The sequence below is a fragment of the Ammospiza caudacuta genome, chromosome 2 (genome assembly GCF_027887145.1).
Source record: "Ammospiza caudacuta isolate bAmmCau1 chromosome 2, bAmmCau1.pri, whole genome shotgun sequence".
Taxonomy (NCBI): domain Eukaryota; kingdom Metazoa; phylum Chordata; class Aves; order Passeriformes; family Passerellidae; genus Ammospiza; species Ammospiza caudacuta.
In genome coordinates, this window is record NC_080594.1 from 39,853,228 (window position 1) to 39,872,531 (window position 19,304).

Consider the following 19,304-nt stretch of genomic DNA (forward strand, 5'->3'; position numbering starts at 1 on the left):
GAGACTTGGAGAAGAATCTAAGATTAGCATTTGTCCCTCCTCTAAGAAGTCACTGATGTTCACTATAGAGAGTACCTTTAAATCCTAAAAGTTATGTAATTGAAGGATGAAAAATAAGCTCAACTTGTCTTATTTTAAATCTTCATGATTTGTTTAAAGCTAGCCCTTCTGTAAGTTAGTCATACTTTAAGTGATGTAGGTGACCTTTATGTGTGTGGATCTGTTCTCTTTTGATCATTCGCTGCCTGTCTTAAACTTTTCTTCTGTACTGCAGAGCAGGCAGGAATCGTGCTGCAGACACCTGGTCCCCAGTGCATTCCTTAAGCTGTGCATTCAGCTGTCCACACAGAGCAAACACATCCTCAGACAGTGACTCCTGCACAAGACACTCTGTCAGCAGAGCCTGGACCCTTGACTAGGTCTTCCTAGCACAGCTGCAATGTCAGCAAGTAGCAGCTTCACCAGGGGGAAAAAATACCCAGTGTCTGGAATCAAAATGAAAGAACCATTAAACATGCTTCGGATTTCAAATGCACTGATTTACTCAGCACAGAAGAGTAAAATATACATTCACAAAAGGAGAAAGATGAGCATTGCTGTTTAACTTGAGTATTACACTTGGAAAATTTACCTTCCAGCTTAGGGATTAACACAGGTGTTAATGTTCCCAACTGCACTCAAGAGACTCAGTAAGACAAACAGCCCCCACTCCCACCAGGAATGTTTACTGGACAGAGTTAAAACCCACTAGGGGTTGTTTTGTGATAAAAGCCACAGAAAGTGTTTTAAATTTATGACTGATTTAACCTTTCCTTTAAAAGATTCATCTTGTTCTTTGGCAAGTTTTTAAAGCAGTTTTATCCGCCCTCATGAAACCTGATAAGTTTTTAATGCAGGAGGTAATAGGCTTTGTAGTAGGGATTTTTTTTCTTAAACTGGTTAGAATTTGAAAGAATTAAAGCCATGCTGTCAGTATCGCAGCCTTATGAGTTGTCTCATACAAACAAAACAAAACCCAAAATAACCCAGAAAAAAGTCTGTTTTCTTGTAATTAATTTCTTTATCATTTTCAAAGGAGTAGGTTTGTAGATCTAATCCAGGAGGGTGCTATAAAATTTACAGAATTACTTTATGATTAGCTATCCCTCTAAGAAGATTTGCAACAGAGATACCATTTTATACCTTTAAATTATTAAAAAAGATATAAATGGCAACTTTTTAATGACAATTACATAACCCTCCTCAACTTTTCTGCAGGAGAGCTTCTTAATTTAACAGAGCTGCTTCTCATTCAAATAAGTATTTCAGCTTAGTTTCTTGAACAAAAGATGTTTAGGAATATTCTATAAAAGCTACTCAAAGTACATATTGTACAGAGAACAATGTAAAGATAACAAAGCCTCAGATGGACAATGTGGAAAAGCAAATGTTAAACTACTATTCCAAAACTGGTGAAAGTGGAGTATTCTACAGGGTAGAATGACTATTCAAAAATCTAGTTGCTTGTTTCAGAGGTGAAGGGTAAACCAAAAAGCGAGATGATCTAGAAAACAGGCTTGATTGAATTAGCTGAAAATTTATAGCCTAAAGAACCAAACACAATACTAGGGAAGACATGTGCTATTTGTCTTCAGGTACATCAAAAGCATCAGCTAAAAGATCACAAGTTGTTTATCACATCGAGATAAGCATCCAGGACTTAAACTGAAAAGAGAATGACTCAGACACCAGGAAATTTTCCTCACAGCAAAGAGAATGAGGAACTAGAATAGCTTGAAGTGAAGACTCTTAATGGTGTCAGAGAGCAAGACAGGCAAGCATCCATCTGATATAAATGTCCCTGCCTTGGTGAAGGGATGGCAGTAGGCTATCTGACTTCTTGACATCCACTATGCATTAGTAGTTGTTGAGATTTGACATATGTCTGGGAATGATGATTCTGTAAAACCCAGCAGGTTAGACCAAAAATTCAGAGAGATTTAAAACAATAACTCTCCATCACAGCTCCCCCAGCTTCTTGTAGTGTTTTGCCTTAGTTATTTTTTTCATTATTGTATTTTTTCTCTCTCTGTAGTTGCTACGGGAAGCAACAAGGAAGAGAAATTTATTTCGGCTGAATGATGTGTTAAGCTATACACACAGCTAATTCCAATGATGCAGTCAGGGGAGGCAGGAGTGTACACTGGGTTAAAATAACTCTTAATGAAAATGAAACTGTTTTATCTCTCTTTTGTTGGGTGAAAGGAAGGTTTTACCTCTAATCCCCAAATAAACTGTCTCAGTATAATTAAGATAATCCTTTGAGGTTTAAAAACAGAAAAGAAATTCTATATTCCCTAATTTAGACATTTTGTTTTACATTCTGAAGTAAACACAGGTCTGGCAGTTTAAGGCCACTTTCTCAGTTTTGAATATCCATAGCACCAATTCTGTAATACTGGCCCTATATGTAAGACCTGTGACTTCCATAGCCCAAATGACCTTTGTCATGGGAAATGAAACTCCAAAACCAATGAGTTAATGATATTTAAACAACTACAAAATGATTTGCCCAAACTGACATGCCTACCCACTAAATAGACACAGATTCAATTTTTACATATTACAAGTCTTTTATACTTGTTTAAGCCATTTCTTAAATTACAGTTATAGGGTTTATAATATTGATTTCAGTGAAAGTTTTCAGATTCTTGAGAAGCCTTTCAAGGAAGTGGGGAAATTCTGCCGCTTTTTAGGGACAGCTGGACTAAAAAAGTTTCAAACTGGAATATCCAATGCTGATAAAGAGATTAAATAAATATTAAAATTGACTATTTTTCCATTCAGTACCACAATATTCTTCAAGGACAACTTCAGATTTAAGTAATCCTGAGCAATGCCAATGCCTGTTGTGGTTTTGTTTCATTCCATGCAGCAGCTTGGCAGAGTTGGAACTTTGCTGTTCTGGGAATAGAATTATGGAAAACAATATACAACCTTTGATTTGAAGACCATTAACTATAGTCTGCTTCAAAATTTAGCAAGAGCATATGCTGGATAATATGCAAGAGGGGCAGAACAAAGAGGTACACTGTGCAAATTGACAGTCCATCAAACTATTGCAACCCTTTTCAGTCACTATTTTGTGACTATTTGACAATCAACTCCTTTTAGTTTCATTGTACTAATAAATTAAGCAACAGTGAGCTGCAAATATGATTTTTTTGACTATTGGAGATATTTTTCTTTCTTTTCTTTAAAGCCGCTCACTTTTAAAAAAAAAGTTGTCATTGATAAGCTATCAAGGTATCAGGTATATACTATCAAGATCTATCAGGTATTATTAGGAATATATTATCAAGATATAAAGACTTTTTGGGAACTAACTAACTAACTAGGATGGTGCAGTTGTCTGCTCTCGGCTGCTGCCAGTCCAGGGTGGGAGAAGGCAGCAGGGAGAGATCTGATGCTAAGCCAGCTACATCTGCAATCTGGTGGACATCCAGGACACCAGCTGGAGGTGATGTTCCAGCAGAAGATCCTCGCCATGATACCTTGTGCCTTGTCTTTTCACTGCAGTTCTTTGGAGCATATAAAGCTGCAGAGATGTCTCATGGTTTGGTCCATTAAGTGATTCACTAGACTGAAAGAAAGTTTTTGGCTCTTGGCTCTGGACAAATTATGATCAGTAAAATGTTGTGAGTTAGTACCAGTGAGCTGGCAAGCATAGCTTTAGGATTCCTGTGAAAATCACCTGGAAAATTCAGCACACATTCTAAACCTCTATTTCTAAGACTAGACAAAATACTAAGAGACACAGGTGTACAAAAAAAAAAATAGATTCCCTTTTGCGAACTCTTCCACTTATTTTTCTATGTTGAAAATGCAGCAGGGTCTTGGAATCAGTTGAGCTGATTTCTTTTTCTCTGAAGTCCCTTTCAAGCTATAGCTAACATTATTACAGTTAATGAGTGCATTCATTAGGCTGTAGACTGGTGTCTTTTTTGTTATGCAAAAATCTGTTTATAGGCAGGCCACATGATAATGATGGAAACTGCTGTTCTGCCCACATCTATTATCACTCTCCTGCCAAAAATCTGACCAATAGCACTTGAAAATATATTTCTCCACCTGTGTAGGAGTTTTTGTCTGAGTGGCTTTAAAATTAATTTCACTGTATTTCTTTGCTCTTCCAAGGTTTTTTTCCATATATTTCAAAAGCTCTAAAAGTATTAAAGAGTCCTCACACTCTTCTCAAAGCACTATGTGTCTTGCAAAGGTAAATTTGTTTGGTTAATACTAAGAGAAGGGTGGCATTGCTTTTGCTGAGCAGCTGTAAACTGATGCATTTAGATGAGCTCATTTTATAATAACTGTGCATGCAATGAATTCTTGTTTTGCTGCCTGGCTTTTTTTAGATTGCAGTTACTCTTTTTTTTCCTTCCTTTTCATGCATATTATAAAAATAAATAAATTTAAGGGTAATTCAAAGGAAAGAAATTACTTGATTATTTTTAGGCAGTTTGGCCCACAGTTTTCTACAATGTGATAGCTAGAAGTAGCTATGCAGTGAATTTGGCTGATATCTTACACAGGGGATTACTGGTACTAATTACTTGCTGAGTATCCAAACTTCTCCAAGCTGAGAAAGGTTGTGATGGCAACTTGAGGGATGGTAGCCTATAGCAACATCTAATTTGCATGAAAACGGAGAGTTTTGCAGCTGTGTTCTTCTCTAGTTCAGAGCTGCAAAGTAATTCAGCCTGACTGTATTCGGGTGCACAAAAAAATACACTTTCCAATGTGTGATTCCTATTTCTTTATACTTGCGAGGTGTCAAAGCTGACCATTTTAACTGAAGTTATATCTGTACATATAAGTCACATGAGATGCCCCCTAAATTGAGGGGAAATTTGCCTGGAATTCCTGAAAACACCAAGAACACTCAAACTGTGCAGTATGCTCTCTTTATTCTCATATAGTTCTTTCATGAGGGGAAGGAAAATATTTGATACATTTCCGAGAAGAAAGGCATTTTGGATGGCTAGAAAATTTGCTTTTCTTGGGATCAAATGCAAAGTTGTGCTACAATGGAAGTCCCTTACTTTTTTTGCTACATTCACACTAAGTCAATTATTTGTAAAGGATTTGATGTTTGTCTAGACTAATTAGACCCAGTTTAATCCAACTTTCCTCTGACAAGCTGATTTCTAAATTTGCTGTCACTCAGGGTGTCATTCTTCCTGAAGTGCCCAGCTGGTCCTTGTCTCTACAGACTCAGTGCTACCTTGGGATGCTCTGATAATGCTGACAGTGTCATGGACGTGACTTGGGTGCTGCTGTCAGTGAGAATCAAAATCAGAGCTCTGTAGGCTAAAGACGAGAGGGCAGGGAAGGTGTGTCTTCTTGTGATCTGAATCGACATAGGGATGTCCTATTCCAAGCTAATGCTTGTTCACATTCCAAGCAGGCAGCTCCCACGCTGTGTCCAGTCTCCTGGCTATAGTTACCCAGGAGAAACTGATAAGCCTTTAATAAGGGGCAGGGAGGGAGGAGAAACCAAACTTTTCATGATATGTTGTAAAAAAAGTAGTGGGGAGCACTTTTCTTCAGATTTTGCATTAGATAAGAATGGTTAAAAGAGAGTAAAACCTAACAAAGGGATGTGCCCTGTAGGAAAACCTAAACTTTCTTTGGGAACTGGCCATCAGACATCAGGACTGCTTCTTCACTGTTGTTTTATAGGGTAAAAAGATTACTTCATATCCTTGAAGTGTTTTTCCAAATATTGCAGCAGCTTTTCTTTTCAACAATGTTAATGCTGTTGAGTTATATCTAAAATTCACTCTAAGCTCCTCAAACCGTAAACCTCTCCTAGTGACAGCCTAAAAGCCACCACTTACATAATGTCAGCAACAGCAGAATAAAAGGAAAGGAAAAAGAATGGTTCATGTCTAAAGCACTTCAATTTCATATGTATATTTACTGTGAAAATACTGATTTTTATCTCCTCCAGAATCTCAAACTTCAGAATAACTTCAGGGCACTGGAAAGTAGTATCTGTTGCTGTATTACATAATATAAAAAGGGTATATATACAATTACCAAAATAGTCATGAATAGAAATCAGAGCTTGGCAGAAATGATAAGGAAATACCTACTGTCCTCAAATGCTGTCACAAAGCTATTTTCTACACATCCCATGCCCCTGGAATGGAAACATCTCTGGGATGACCCTAAATGCTGCAAGATCCTCAGTTTGTTCTGCTGCAGACAACCAGTGTTGCATTTCCACTCATGATTGGTCCCATTGATTCAGAGGATTTTTCATAACATCAAGTCTACCTGGACTATTCTATAGTCCTATAAAGCCTATTCTGAATCAGAGTTATCTTATGATAGTAATTTACTGAGGCTGCCAGTGATGGAATGATTCCCCATTAGACATCCAACCACTACTTTTAGGGACATGCAACAACAATCTTTAAGATAAATTCAACATAGGCATATGAATGAACAGATAACTGTGATAGCCTTACTACTTTAAAAATATACCAGGAATGGGAAAAAAATGGTTTAAGGGAAGCCATTTACTTATTTGACAGAAAATGTAATACATATAATCATACGTATATATGATTATGTATATAATCATATGTATATATATAATATATATGCTAACATATTTTTTTTTCTATGAGTATATATTTACAGGATTTTCACCCTGAAAAGATGCACGCAATAATCAGCATGCAATAATCTCTCATGTCTGTGTGCCAGCTATTAAGCTTTTTTTTTAGCATTTAACAGTTCATTTAACAGTTACTAAAATATGCTATGAAATATAATTCAAAACAACACTTGAGGTGTTGCCTCTTGTTGTTGCAGAATAACACCTTTAGTAATAAATAATATACTTAATGTATAAACAAGGTACAGTATGATTAAATCAGTATAAACCAATATATCTAGGTATTTTATAGAGAAGTAAACATTAAACAAAAATGAGCTTAAAAGTTAGCCAACACAAAATAAGATTTAAAGAAGCATAAATATATTTCATATTTCAGTAGCTACTCTTAATAGCAATGCATATGTGAACACTATACATTACTATTTTGGAGAGAATTTGTTTATGAATCATCAGAAACTTTAGGATGAAATTTTGAACATGGAATAGAAAGGTAAGGATGGTATGTTAACAATATTATTTAGGACCTTTTTTAAAACCATGCCTACCTAGAAAGGTTGCACTGGTCTAATAGTACAGAGGTAAGCAGAATATTGCATTCTAAAAAGTCTTAAATCTTCAGACTTTTGTGTATACTCTAGTAGATCTATAGGGGCTAATATAAGATTTCTAGCTGAACAATGCATAGCAAATTCTCCATGTGCAAAGATTTTAAAATGACAAATATTCTGTAGGCTTTTTCAAAAAAAGAGGAGATCATTTCAAGCCCATAAATGCACTAATTAGCACACAGTTAATCAAAAATACAAATAAAATAATATCCACAGTCTCCCAGGGAGTTAGTAATTTCAATAATTTTTTTAACATCCTGTCCAGCAAATGGAGGCAAATACGGCAAAGGAAACCAAGCTAGTGAAAATATACTGAAATTCTCCTCCTGCTTAAATCAGCTGAAGTTTTGCCACTGACATCATCCAGGACTGCCTCTTGCTCAGATCAAGACATATCCCTCTAATTCAGTGCCTGCCCTCAGACAATATAATGCACGGTGACTGGCTCATCCCATCCAATCATATTGGTATTATCCATGGATATAGAGAGAATTGAATTATAGAGCAGCTTTATAAGCCCTTCATCTTCTAAAGCTGAATTCAGAATAATTCAGGCGTCACAGGCTACAAACATGACGTTCTTCTAGTCAACTATTTGAGGAGGAATCATGACTGTCAGGAAAAGAACATCACTAGACAAAATTGCCTTCAGAGGAAGAAAATGTGTCAAAGACCTTGCAGTCTGACTGCCTCTGCTCTACAGCCCCCAAAGCCACCTTCTTCTTGAAAAGAGTGGTTCATATTGAATGTGCTGACACCTCAGAGCTACGATGCAATATATACATCACAAGGTTTGAGAAGTCTGTTCAAGGGATTCGTCACTGCAGCAAATCACAAATCTTTTACAAGAATCAGAGCTCAGGAATATATTTACATCTTAGTGGCACAAATTAATCTGAAACCACAGTGACGTCCACTGTTTTATTTCTTTAAGTAATTGGGTCTCCTTGAAAAACCTGATCTAGTGGAAGGTGGTTCTTCAAACCCAAGCCATTCTATGATTTTATGGTTTCTTTTGTTGAAGCATTTTTTATTTCTCATTTCTACAGGTTTAGAACAATCATTTTCAAAAGTAAATGCACATCTATGCACTCAACTAATTTTATACCAATTACTTGAGGTGCCCAGAGCTCGGAGTTTGAAATTTTAAATAAGTGACCATAACTCCCACAATGAGGGATTGATTTCTGTGTTGCCATCCACACAGACAAGATAGAACTTGCTTTACTGTGCTCAAACCAAAGCTCATGAAACCCAACAATCTCCCCCTAATGGAGTTCAGTAAAAAATTTTGTATGTAGTCAAGGCCCAGAAGAAGAATTTTAATAAGTTTAGCAAACAGCAGCTCACATGTTCTACCATTTTAATGGGTGAGGATTTATGTCAGCAACATGAAACAAAATAAGTCTGATTTGAAGTAGTCTTTAGGATCATTTCAGTTTGGGTGAAGGTAACTCATAACACCTGTTTACGATACCACTTTCCAAACAAGTACCTTAAAAATTCACAGCCAGTGGCTTCTTTACCACATCTTCGTGTTTTAATGTGTCATTAAAAAAATTAATTTCTCTCAGCATAAATATTGCTGACATTTCTTTACACTGTGCTAACCCATGTGGAGGAGGAATATTTTTAAAATAAGGTGAGAGAACTCACAGATATGAAGCCCATTAGATCAGGACCATTAAATTTTGCCTAGTTTCTCTGTTCAAGTAGTCCTGATTTTCATTGAACAACACATTTATGGCTCCTTTGTTGTATTGAGTTGACAGAGATTTGCCTTAACAAAAATAGAATGAGACCCATGGGTGATCTGTACCCTGTGAAATTGCCTTCTGCGTTAGAAATTTGCTTAAAAATACAAGTAGTCAAAGTGTAAAGTTGAAAACAAATGCCATCCAGAATATATTGAGGGAAAAAGGGCAAAAATGTGATGAGATGATCATACTTCAAGTAAAAATGTATCACTTAACACATTATCTGTATTTAACTGTAAGTCTGCCAAGAAAGTATTAGTATGTACTTTTAACCTATTTTTGTTGAAATTACTGAAAGCAATGCTTATACTCATGCAAAGCCCTTGAGACATCACGATCAGGCTTTAGGTTTCAGACATGTGGCTGTGGTTACCACCAGTGATTCCTGCAGGTGAAGTTTGGCAACATCTCCACGTCTCTCTCTGACAGCACAGTCTATCACTAGAACTGCTCACTCATCTGCAAATATTTGGATCTGGTCTGAGGGGTTTTGGCTTAAAATCTATTGAAACAAAGCTTTGAAAATAAAGGACTGTTAATAGCCTACAGAAAAAAAAAAATAGTATTTGGGGTTATCTAAAAAGCTTAAATATCTGTTCTGCAGTACAGTAACACAAGAGGTTGTTATTTGACAAGTTCTTTCAAAAACTGTATTGAAAATACATTCCAGAATTAACTTATATACAGATCACATAGGTGACATAAATTCAGGAAATAGTGATACAAAAATCAATACCTGATTCTTTTTTGTAAAATAAATTTTAACTTCATGAACTGCATGTCTGTCTGTCTTGCAATTATATGTCACAGATTTAAAAAAAATCTTAAAATTAGAAAAAATTCATTGTTTGAAAATTGACATTTGAGATGTACCTTGTTAATATTTCCAAGTGACATGAAAGACATAGGACAAGGTGCAATGATTTCATCAGCAATTTTTTATTACTTTCCTTAGTGTATCCATGTCCTAAACCAGTGATAAATTATGATAATAGGAACTCATCTATCATGATTTATCAGTTCATACATAGCAAGACCTTTCCTTGTGACAGGACTGTAAGTGAAAACCTCCAAATAAAATAGCAAAGTATGTCTCCAACTAAAATGGCTCACATATGATAATACATTTTGTACCTATTCCTCTGTAAATTGTACATTAATTGTAGGGCTATATCCCTAGTTTAAAATCTAATTTACACATTCACATTTAAAACACTTTCGTTCAGGGTTCTTACTCAAGGGCAAGTCTCTTGATGTTTGCAACTGTTTACCACTAGCTTCATGGGCAACACAAACATTATTTATTGCTGGGAGTAGCTTAATGAGTTTTCATGTTAGACTGTATTTAAGCCAAATCCTAACATGAATATTCAACTGGAAAATTGATTCCAAATTTTATATATTGAGAGAACATTTTGCAGAGATTTGGTTGGCATTGGTCAGCATGAAGAGAGAAAAACAAAGCCTCTAGATCACAGCTTTGTTTTACATATCTTGAACTTTTTGGTTCCATAATTTATTTCAGTGCTTACAATACTCTAGATATTTAATACAATTTTATGGGAACATCTTCATAACATTACAAATACTGAAGAAACAGATCTCTTTATCAATCTTTCAAAGGTAGAAAAAATGCAAAGTGCTGAATCCATATCCATGTTGCCAAGCAACACTTTTCAACTAAAAAAATATAAAAATATAGAAGGAAATATTGGAGTCAACGTGGGATCTATGCCAAAGCAGATCACTAAGCCATGTTAAATGTTTGAACGCACTTTCTTGAATCAAAGTGTCAGTAGATAATCTTCTGTTTCCCTGGCTGAAAAGAAATATTGATTAAAAGTATAAACTTGCTCTCCTAACTAGGAGAAGCATGATAAAAAGTAAAGTGAGAAGTGACTCTGAAAAGAGTTAATATTAGTAGGGTTATAGTGCCTAATTGAGCTTGAAGTACAAAATCATATAAGTGCCAGGAGAGATTTTGGTTGTAACAGCGCATCTCAATAGCAGAATGATGTTATTTAAAGTTTGTGATAATAGACTGGTAGAAGCTCTGTTTTAAATTGAATTGTTCCAAGAAGAAAAAAAGAGAATATTTTAAAAGGATTTATTTTACTTATTTTGCTTATAAATCTTTTGCTCCATAAACTATTGCTAAATCACTAAAAGACTTCAGAAGTACCTAGCAATAGTAAATCAATGGACATACCTGACCTTTTCAAAGAAAGCTTACAAGAACTTTTTGAAAATGCACCATATAGTCCAATATTAGCAGTCTCAGAGGCTTTAAAAGGAGCAAAGGAAAGGAAGCAATATGAAAAAAAAATAGAAAAAATTCTTCTCAATTCTCCACATTGAGGGACAATTAAAAGTTTAGGAGAAAGAACCTGCTTGCCAATTTCAATTAATTTTAATTTCAAAATCTATTGAAATACTTTTTCTAGTCTATTGAATACCAACAAATTTGAAACAAAGCTCTTGGGATTTTTTTTAACCAGATAACCCTTTCAGCAAAACTGGCTGGCAGTATGAAACATATATATTTAAAATTGTTTTATTTGGCTGTAAATTTATGATAATTAAATAAAAATTGCCTATTTACACTGAGTATTTTATTTCATAATTTTAAAATCTATGTTGCTTAAAATATGTATAGTTTCAGTACTTTTACTTATTTCCTTTTTTTTAAATACGTCATTAAAGACTGTCCTTTTTATTCTTAATAGTTTAATAAATATATCTTAAAAATATATTTGCTTATTTTCATTTGTCAGTATCAGCCAGAACTCTGAGTACCTCACCAAATAATGCCAAGGTTTTATTGGATGATGATTCTTAGTTTCTGTTGTATTCAACATCCTGGCATGAATATTTGTTTATGGTACTTAATAAAATGAACCAAATATTTGTCATTAGACCTCTTTTTGTCATTCCTTTTCCTGTAGATAACAAGCTGATATTATTCTTTTATAAAATCCTGTCTACATCAATTTATTAATTGAAAGTGTGAATGAACATGACTAAACAATTTGGTGGTTAGACCCTTAAGCTTGGAAATAGAATCCTTAGGCTGGAAAAAACCTCTAAGGTCATTGAGTCCAACCATTAACCCAGCCAAGTCCACCACTAAAACACATCCCCAAGTGCCACGAGAACATTTTGATGACTTCTATGTAGTAGAACAGAAATACTGATGAGACTGAAAGAGAAATTGCTCAGAATAACTTCTAAGGAACTTTCTGTTAGATCAATTTCTGTCCTGACTGGAGGGAGAGGGGAGCTGAACACTCTTCCCAGGAAGGTGAACATGATGGAAGTTTGTGCAACCGCACTCTCATGACTGCTGGTTTGTCACAGGTGAAATAACTGCGACATTCTACCACAAATTATTGTTTAGCATGTTTCTCCTGAGATATGAGTAAGTCTCTCACCATCATGACATCCAGTACATTTGTGCCTACTCCCTCTGCAATATCCTGGGAAACTTATGAATAGCCTACATGAAGCAAATAAAACAGGCCTGTGGTGCTCTCAAAGACATGAACAAACACTGTGAAAACCAGCTATTGGAGAGACCAAAGCAGTAATTCCTTCTGAACATGCTATGCAAAGAAACACCACTGACACTGAGGTGCTCCTGTGGTCTGTGAGTGGGCAGTGACACAAAGATTACAACAGCATTTGCTGGCAGCCAAGAATTCATATTCATAGGAGTAACAGCTTCTCTAGCACGGTGGGACAAAAATTCATTGTGTTTGTTGTGTTGCCATAGTTTTGGTTTCCTTGAGGCTCTTGTAGGGACAAAAAGGGCAAGAAGGAAATACTATTGGGTGAATATATAGAAGAAAAGCTCATAGTGAAAAAAACCTGTGTTTGAAATTATATCAGTGTCTAGTAGGGGTAGAATGGCAGTTCATGTGCTGCAGATGGCTGGTATCGCCCTTGGTGTGTGGACTGCATGGTACCCAGACTTGAGCGGTCACTGCTTTTTGGAAACACATCTACATCATAATCTGAGACAGAAATATCAGAGGCAGACTAAACTGTAATTTAGTCCCTCTAGTCATGGCACATGAGGCAAAATTAGGTCTACATAGCAAAGGTGGAGAAAAAGACAAATCATGTGTCTCTGCACATGGCAGGGGGTTGGAGCTATATGATCTTTAAAGTCCCTTCCAACTCCAATCATCCAATGATTTTATGATTCTATGTACCTTGGTGTAAGAAAACAGCAATAATTTTGGGCCTGAGCATACCAACAAAACAGCATTTTCTTTAAATAAATGTCACATACTGCATTACTTCTATTTTTTTTTTCTTAACCTTGCACTAGAAATGGAATTGTAATACATAATATGGCATGGGAAAATGTAAAATAAAGGTGCAATTAATACAGTGACAAACAAAAACCAAGTCATTGCCGATGTAGAATTTTTCAGGAAAGAACCTAGCAATATACAAAAACCAGTTTAATTCCTTCTTATTGTTTGCAGAGATTAAGTTGACTGGGAAAGATACTTTAATTTGGGAGGAAATATCTAAATGCAAAATGCTGTTTATGATAAGGTGCCATCATAACTGAGGTCTGAAGAGGCATCGAGCAGATGGCTCCACCTAATGTTCAGGCCAGTGATGTCATGAAGAAACCACTCTCCTCTGACAGCTTTCACAATTATTTGGATATTTTTTCTCTCTTTCTGACAGCAAATCAGGAATTCCACTAATTCCATGAGGCTGGAATAGTGTAGGGTGTTATCACTGAGTGTCTATCCACACAAGTATTAGTGTGACAAGAGGTGTGGACTATACTTTTAATGAAATAAAGTAACTTGTGCTGATAATACCATGGTTCTGAAAAGTTTAGAAACATCTAAATACTCTTATGCTTGATTCCAAAACAAGATTATGTCATTTATTGTATTTTGTCATAATTGTATTTTGTGACATTTGAGGGTTTTATTTTTCTGAGGGTTTTATTTTTAACTTAAATTTTCTGCAGTGCTGTGAACTATCCAATTCTATACAGTTTGGAAGAATGAGACGCAAATTAGTTTCAGTGGGATGATGCATTTGATTTCTTAATTGAGAAAGTTAAATAGTGATAGCAATGATCAGAGTACATTTGGAATTTGGGGATTTGTTTCTGAACTCTTTGGGGGTTAAGAATCCAAGACTCATGTTTCTCTGTATTTGTCACACACCTATTTATATCCATCTATATTTTTATAATTGTTTTAACCACTTGAATTGCTCATAAAGGAGACAGATGAAAAAGAGCTGTGGGGACATTAAGAGATGAAACTGCCTTAACCAACACCTTCAGAAAAAAAATAAAAAGATAAATCAGAAGTACTTTTCTTGTAAGAACTTGTTTCAAAATAGACTCAGCAGCCAGGTCTGATACAGGTAAAGAGTTCTCATATTTTGATCTTTTATAGCCAAGACTGCCTTCTTAAGGTCTGCCAAAAGTATTATAAAGGAAATTTAAGTATTTTGTGAGGATTTTTCATCCCAGAGAGGTTGCTAAAATAAAAGCATGACTTTATCTGAGGTACCTATATTAGTCACAGAAAGTTTAGAATAATAAAAGAGTTTTTGAAACTGCTTGGTGTTCTGAAATCAAAGTGCTTATGTGATGAGAAAGAATTAGGCAATAAGAATTGAAGGAAAAAAATTATGAGACAAATAAACATAGTTTCTAAAAAGAAACACATAACTTTAATTCACAGAAAAAATCCTAGACTAATCCCCGGAAATTCTTCAGGAAAAAAAAAAAAGAATTTAGGATTTCCATACATAATTTCCATGCAATTAAAAGTCCCAGAAGGTTTTTATTGTTTTTCAAAGACAAAAATGAAGCTAATGCTAATAAGTACTGTTGTTAAAAAGAGGAATGGAAAGAGAAACATGAAAATACCTGAATAGGAGTTATTTTCCTAATCTGAGGCAGGGGTTCCCAAACCATGAAGTATGAGCCAAGTATATGGACACAGGAGAAGCTAATAAGTTCTTCTGATGCTCAGTCTCTCAATGGGATCTGCTCTGGCTGGTGTGAAATTTGGCTTATAAAAACCGGGAATAATTGATCCAGAACATTGCTTGCACAACATCCCCATGTTACCCAGGAAGCTATACTTAGTTTGGCTATAGCATCAGTGTTCTTTGGCTAAAATAATTAGAAGTCAAGCTACCAAGAGGCTTGTGATAGCAAAGGAAAATACGAGACTTTGATTACAGCTTGTGTGACAGGGCAAAGACCGAGGGCATGGGGAACATAATAGAGGTGTTTTATTTTGTTTCTCTGTTGTTCATGGCTTTCTTGGTGTTTTCCAGCAGATTGCTGTCAAATGTCTTGGGACATTTTCATGGGACTGTGTTTGGCAGAAAATACTTGGATCATTTCCTGAAAAAATTAATCTTTTATAGTTTTTACTTGTCCAATCAAATCAATAAAACCAACAACATTTTATGCTCCTATGTATCTGCTCAGCCCATAGAGCAACACTTCCAGTAGGAGGATAGCAGAGAATTCTGGGTTTATTTTACTTTAGCATTCCCTGATCTTGAAATTTTTCTGCATTGAAGGAGGTCTTGACAGTAAAACACATACGCAAAAGTAAATTTAATAATAGAACAAAAGTGCAGCCACATTGCCAAACTGAAAAAAAAAGTAACTCAGGAATTATTCAGTCTGGAATTTCATGGCATATGTAGCATAAATTTAAAAAGGAAGAAAGCCATAACTAAAGACTGCAACCACAAAACAAGGGAAAAAAGGTAAAGATTATTTACAGTGAAAGTATAAGAAAATTACTGCAGTTTGTTAGTTCTATGTGGGAGGGATAAATTTTCCTTTACTTTATTTTCTAGGATGATTGTAACTGCCAAAGGACAACAGTAAAACCTTCCAGAAAAGAGATAGTGGTGCCAACTCCAAATCTAAAAGGGAACATTACAGAAGTGCTATTTTTATGAGAAAATATGGGGTGGTGAAATGCAGGAGAGTAAAGAAATAGAGGTTTGGTTAGCTAACCATGGTCATTGAGCAGCCTTCAAGTGACTTTCTTTAGTTTCATCTTCCTATAACATGACTTTTAATAATATTTATTTATTTTGCAATAGCCATCAATCATTCCATGACAAACCATGGTGCCAGAATGCCATCTCTTTGATATGGTGCTGTCTCTTTGATCTGGTGTCCTTTTCCAGCAGAACATGCTGGGATTTGTCTGGTGCACTCTGTTTAAACTGCTCCTTGAGGTCTTCTTGACCTAGCAGCACGTTAAGAAACCCAAGTTATTGAAACAAAGCTTTCATTCATCAGATGGGCATTCATCAGATTTGAGAACTCCTTCAACCTGAGAATTTACAGTGGAGCATCTGTTCTTTCTGTTTTTATTTTGAAATATTCATTCTTGAAAGACAAAGATTTCTACTGATGTACATGTGTGCTGTGTAAGATGCTGATTCATTAGCACCAGCTATAAAAGTACCATGGATTTGATTTAGATGTCTTCTGGAAAGCAATTGTAATTCCAGTTGTCATCTGCTCTAAATTGAAGTGTAATTAGAATTGCCTACTGTATTATAACTTAATTCAGAGTATGCAAACTAAATTTCTTTTTCTAGGAATTTATAAAGAATAGGATGTTAATTTTGTCTTATTCCCTGAAACTTTTGCTCTAACTGCTTAGAGTGATGGACAGTGCAAACTCTTAGGTGAAACTGAATAATATCTCTTTTTTGTGAGAACTTACATGAAAAATTTAACAGAAGTACATTTATTTTTTCCTTTTAATAAAGAAAAAAAGGAAAAAAGTATCTGGGTTGAAGTATATAAACCTCACTTCCATTGAAATAGATGTAAGGCAGTAAATCTCTGTCTCATTTTATCAAAAGGTTTGAGATTCTGTGAATTTTGTGACAGACATGATTTTCTCTCCCATCTCTTAAAAGATAGACAGTCCTAATGGTTTCTGTTTTGTGGTAGGGTACATTGAAGTGTCAGTTCATGGTTGTGTCCTCTAAGGCATGAAATAATTAATGGCTGCCTACAGTACTGAACAGTGGGACTCCAACCTTCCATAATACAAATCCAGAAATATCTTTAATTTCTTCATTTCTTTCTAAGCTGGTTTTTCTCCTTTCTTATTTTATATGACCAAAATTATATCCAGAAAAGGAACTTTATGATATAAAGTTAAGATGGCTTACTTTCATCTTCTGCATAATGACTATTTCATACGAACTGCAACTTCAGTCCTGAGTAGAATCAAAAATAAGGCCAACATCTCTTTGCATGCCATTCAGACAGCCTTGCCACATTCACTCTCCATCCCAGTATAGCCTACTTCACAGGATGTACACCAGCCTGGATGAATAAGGAGTTATGAAATCTTCTTAATATTTTTTTTTCAAATCTATCTTGGGTTTAGGGTGTTTGCTTGAGACACATAAGCTCAGTCTCCCTTAGACCATGGAGGATCCAGAAGACAAGCTTCCTATCTCCTGGCCAAGTGCTGTAAATGTTAAGCTGTTACATGCAAGGTATGTATTATCTCTAACAACCTGTCTCCACAAAAGCAATGGTAATGGTAACTCTTCATGGGGGAATCCATTCAGTAGATGTTAAGCTTTCTGTTGCACATTCCCTAATCAAATCTGTAGGAGCATTAGGATACATGAATCTCATAATATATACATGTTATTGCAATCATGCTTGCAATCATCTCAATCTAACTTGCAAACCTCCTTTTGGTCATGGGACATGACGGCATATCATGACTTTGTTCAGGTCTGTGGAAGCAGAGCCACACATCCCAGTGACATGGTCTTGGGGCCTCTCCCATGTCTCAGAGCAGTGGTCAGGCAGAAAAGTGAGACAGCAAGCTGAGCAATACCCTCTGAGGCCTCAAGGACTTTGCTCAGATGGAAGGGATGAGAACCATAGTGCAGTAGGATAAGACCAGAAGGCAGCTGATGAAGAAAGCACTGCTTGTTGTCTGTATATAGCTAATAATAATTACATCTTAGGACTCTGATTCACTCTTATTCTGGGCTTCTTCATGCTGCTCTGCTGGTATCTAGGGGCCTTTCATGCACAGACTTAATCAAACCTGGTAGGATTCCTCCCTTGAAAAGCAGTCTCTAATTAACATAAAACCACTATACTAACCTTGTTCTGGCCGTATGAAGGGACATACTGAGTAATAAAAGAGAAAGAAAAAGGTCAACTACTTTTACATCATTAAGCAGGCAGTTATGCCTTGGAGCAAGAATAGAGCTAAAGCTACTGCTCAAATTTGACCTGTGCTCCAGCCTGGGAATTCAAGCAGCCAGTATGATCTGAAGTCCTTGTAGTCGGCTCAGCCTCATCTCATGAGGCATTTCTGAAAATTTCAGTATGAAGCATATTCATCATTACTATGATTTAACTCAGATAATTCTCAAACACAGGGACACATGGGTTTACATCCTGTGCAATATCACATTGATTTTACTGTTGAAGATTTCACTTCAGATATGAATGAGCCTGAGGCATTCACCACACCTGTAAAATACAGTAGCAGTTACCTGCTGTAAGCCAAACAAAATAGCTTACATAAAATCCATGATTTCTGCTCAGATTTTCTTCTCTGTACCTTGACGTGATGCAGCAATTTAGGATCCCACCTTGATTCAATTCCTGGACATGCAGTCTCAGCCTGGAAGAAAGGTCTTAGGGCTGTAACCTGAAAAGAGGTTTTAAGGAATGTCCTATTCCCTCAGCACAGACTACAATGTCTGGACATACACTTAAAAGTCAGTGGTTAATGCATACGTTGCTGGAAACACTAGAGTGATAATGGTATCACAAGTTGATTGTTTCAAAAAAAGCATCAGGATGAGAAAAGAGCACTGATTCCAATCACTGTCACACACTCTCAGAATAGCCAAATTCCAAAATAGCACTACTTAAGCTCCTGCAAATGAAGCAATTGAAGCTAAAAATGTAGAGCAAAACCTGCAAGTTGTACATAAAACATCCTTCTCAATGAAAACTCATCATGTAGTGAGTATGACATGGAATACATCGGGACAGAGACATACTAGTCATGCTTCGGACAAAATGCAAGGAAGATAAAGAGGATTACTACTCAGTATTTGGAAAAAGAAAAGGAAATATCCCAGCTTAAACAAAATAATGGAAACATTTCATTGTCTTGCTTAGCAGGTTGGCAAGCAGCACCTCCAAAGGCACACAGCAGTGATTGGGTTAAACAAGTA

At 35.9% G+C, this 19,304-nt stretch overlaps 1 protein-coding gene across 3 annotated transcripts in view; it reads right to left on the reverse strand.

Moving 5' to 3' along the window:
• Positions 1 to 19,304, reverse strand: part of GRM5 (glutamate metabotropic receptor 5) — a 241,976-nt gene that overhangs the window by 63,598 nt on the left and 159,074 nt on the right. The window lies entirely within an intron of this gene.